This window comes from Adelges cooleyi, unplaced genomic scaffold (assembly GCF_023614345.1).
Source record: "Adelges cooleyi isolate 19-005CV unplaced genomic scaffold, UGA_ACOO_1.1 ACOO_flye_CR_arks_rails_tigmint_CR_PRNA_201, whole genome shotgun sequence".
In the NCBI taxonomy this organism is placed as follows: Eukaryota; Metazoa; Arthropoda; class Insecta; order Hemiptera; family Adelgidae; genus Adelges; species Adelges cooleyi.
The window spans coordinates 41,014-45,438 of NW_026095863.1; positions in this window are offsets into that span (position 1 = coordinate 41,014).

The following is a 4,425-nucleotide window of genomic DNA, read 5'->3' on the forward strand; positions in this document are numbered from 1 at the left end:
AACGTCAAAATTTCATGTCAGAACGTGTTTACAAAAAAAAACAGTAGAAATCATCGCTCATCGCCTATTGTTCATCGCGAAACAAAAATAAATTATGTAAAACCACCGCTGATGAAATATAGATTTTTGGTTATAAAAACCTTATTTATACCTCTTAACATTATTAACACGCTTATATAATTGAAAATACAAACATATATATCTATTTAAAAAACGTTTTTTTTATGAATATAATAATTTTTTTTTATTTTGAACCATTTATACTAGAGTGTATAATAAATAATACAACAATTACTATCACCACATTATATTTACCATAAAAATAACAAAATACATAAAATATCTATTTATCCGAATAAGTCTTAACAATTCTAGTCTCGTCGGACATAAATCGAGCTGCTACCTCATCAAAAAGCTGCTTGATGAGTTGTTGTATTTTTGCATCCTTTTTTAAAGTGTCCGTCAAACAAAGTTTAGCCGAATATTGTACGTGTTTCCATCTAGAAAAAAATGTATTAGAATAAAGGAAAATGGAAATAACATAATAATATATAATAATTTACCTTAGTGATGGCGAAACTTTTGATATTTTATCGATATCAAACTGCTCAATAACAATATATTTTTTAGCGTTTGGCGTTTCGATAGAAATGTCGTATTTGGCTTGTTGTGATTCGCTATCGGCTTTTAAAATGGATCGATCGTAACAAAACTGACGGTTCGGGATTGCTTCTTTTTCAGCTTTCTCCAACAAGCTCGAAAACTAAAAAAAAAACATGTCCTTAAAACGGAACAACCTTTTAAATAATTTACATAAATTGAAAACAAGTATATACTGTGGTTTTTTTTGAGTTTTTTTTCTGTGAGCTAACAGCAGTATCCATCTTTTTTGATTTCTTCGGCGGCTGTTCCTAAAATATATTATAAAAATAGAATCTTAGAAATAAATTTGAAATAGACGTATAAAGACATTTTTTTACTCACAAATGTCGTATTAGATGAGTCATCTTCGCTACACTCTGTTTTTGTTTTCCTCGATTTTTTGATTTTTTTTAATAGACTTTCCTAAAATTATTATTTTTTTTAAAATTGTTAGTAAATAAATAAAAATATTTAAAAAAAATTATTACTTACAGAAACAATTGATTCGTCATCACTAGAGATGTAAGTACTCATTTTGTTATGTTCTTCGTGTGGCTTAACTTCTGAAAGACTGGAGCTGAAGTGATTTTTTAATATCAGTTTCAGGTGTGTTTTATACCTAATAAGTGAAAAAAGTATCTCCCTTCTATATATATATATATATGTTGTATATTAAACAAAGTATGACCCAGACACGATAATTACGATAATTACGATAATTACGATAATTACAATAATTACTCATGACAATCATGTGTTGACATAGGTGTTGAATGTGTTTAGTACACACATCTGTATAACCTATTTTCCAAACAATTAATCTTAACACACTTAATTCGGCTAGGAGGTAAATTGAGTGCGGGGTTAGTAGAGGTTAAAATTTGTGTATAAAACCCTAAGAAATCGTGCACATTATTATCAGTTTGTGTCCAAACGTTTCAACAGTAAAAACTTACTCAAACCCATTGATCGTCATCTAATCTTTTTTGGTAAGTACAATATTAGTAAACTAACTCATTCAAACTATACCTATATTTATTAGTAGATAAAATGATAGTTCTTTAGTTTAAATCACATGCATTTTGTTTTTTTACTTTGATCTTAATAAGTTTTTAATTTATACTTACGTAGAACTAGAAACATTAGTTTAATTTATTTAAGCTGAATACAGTGTAGTGTCTCAATTTATAAGTTAGTAGTTTAATTCACCTACAATATCTTAATTTATTTTAAGCTTACACAGCGCTGGAAATACGTTTTTACACCAAGTCATGTCTGTTTGATTTATTTAAACTTACACAGAACTGGAAATACATATTTATACCAAGCCATGTCTGCTTAATTTATTTAAGTTGAATACAGTATAGTGCCTCAATTTTAAAGTTGAATATTATTATAAGTTAGTAGTTTAATTCACCTAATTTCTTTTTTTTACTTTGATCTTAGTAAGTTCAATATCTTAATTAAATTTAAAACTTACATAGTGCTGGAAATAGGTTTTTTTTTCACCGAGTCATGTCCGTTTAATTTATTTAAACTTACACAGAACTGGAAAAAAAAAGAAAACATGTTTATACCAAGCCATGTCTGTTTAATTTAATTAGACTGAATACAGTATAGTGTCCCCAATTTTAAAAGTTAAATATTATTATAAGTTAGTAGTTTACTTTGATCTTAGTAAGTTCAATTATCGAGTTTCAATATCTTAATTTAAACCTACACAGCATTGAAGACAGTAGTTTATACTAAGTTATGTCTGTTTAATTAATCTTAAGCCGAATTTTTTTTTTTAAGTTAATTATTATTATATATACTAGTATAATTTATAATTTATTTTTTTATAGTATCGCTGTACTACACTATCACTACCACTGTAAGTATTATATTAACCATAGTTTTTTTACTCACATGTTATGGCACAACCGAACGGTACATTTTGCTTAACAGACCACGAGAGAGCTCGCTTGTTTAAAAATTTAAAAAAAAATAAAAATACCAATAGAATTAGACGAGCAAAAAAAATGGCAATTATAAAAAAAAATATGGAGATATATAAAAAACATGAATTAGATAGTAAAATAAATAGAATGTTTAAAACTATTATTAAAACTATCGAAGAAAATATTAAAAAAAAATGATAAAAAAAAAATACTAGTTTTTTTTAATTTTAATGTATATTTAGAAGGTTTGAGATTTTTTATATAGTAATATTACAATAAAAAAATTAAGAGAAGTTATTATTAAGTACTTAAGTTTAAGTTGATTATTAAAACATACTTGTAAATATTTATATAAATTTGTAATAAATATTGTTTTTTTTTTTTGTGCTACCTATTTGTAATTTAGTTGTAAGCTTTCATATAATCAAAAAAAATGTTCTTCATAGTTTTCAAAATGTCGCAATCTACAAAAAACCAAAATTATAGCGAGGTATGTCTAAATTGCCCGTTGAACGTAGACCATCTCATTCCGGCAAAAAAAATACACCAGCATCTTAGGAGGAAGCATGGTGTGGAAAATGTCCACGCTGGGATATATGGAGGATGGTTTGATGAAAAGGTTTTTGGTGTAATAGAAGATTGGGATGACGAGGCGCAAATTCCAGCAACAATTAATAAAAATGACTACTTCCCATACAAATTTTAATTTGTATAATTTTTTTGCTAATAATAAAAATAAAATAAATGTTGATCACCCTACTTTATAATTATCTTTTATTCTCTTTTAACAGTCGGTTAATTGTATACTAGAATTAAACTATACAATATCATTCAAATACTCTATGTATGTAGGTACTTAATAAAGTATGATGTATCCCGCCAGTCAGCCTATAACTATTTAACGGTTTTTTGATACTATATCACATTTGTTTAATTTTGTTTCACAGTTGAAATGAGTAATATTACGAAGCAGATGCGTCTTAATATAGTTGGAGATGGTTTAGAGGAAATAGAATCATTTAGAAAGCGACGTTCAAAAACATATTTTTTAAAAAACTTGTTTAAGTTTTTAGACTTCACCACATTTTTTGAATATGCTACATCTTTTTTATTACCAAAAATCAAAGAAGAATGTCAAAACACATCAATTAAATTTAATTTATACCTGGATTGTGTATACGAAAATTTAATAAGCTTTGAAATTAGAGATATTGCCTTCAAAACTTCAAATGTTTTCACAACATCAGGTTCAGATGTATCCAAACTATTAAAAAATATGTATGACAAACTTTTAATTGAAGAGTCTGATTTTATTACTAAAGGGTCGGGATGGAGTCTTAAATGTATAGATGGATTACAACTAAGAATTAATTATGTAAATCCGTTACAAGGTTCAACGTATATACCACTACCAAAAAAACTCCAAAATAAGAAAGCTGTAATCAATGTACATAATAATGATGCAGAATGTTTTAAATATGCTATTTTGTCTAAATTTGATGTACGTAGTAACAAAAGTAGATTTATTAAAAAATATTTTAATTATTTGGAGAAAAGTAGTAAATTAGATTTTAGTTGTGTAAAATACCCAACTCCAATTAAAGAGGTTAAAAAATTTGCAAATATTAATAATCTATCAATCAATATTTATGGGCTTGACAACAAATCGCTAATTTATCCAATAATAGTTTGTGACGCTGAAAAAACAAAACATTTTGATTTACTTTTAATTAGTAATGATACCCGTCAGCATTATTGTTTTATATCCGATTTTTCGAGACTTATTAGATCTCAAAGAACACAGCATCATGAAAAAATAATTATTTGTAAACGATGCTTTACT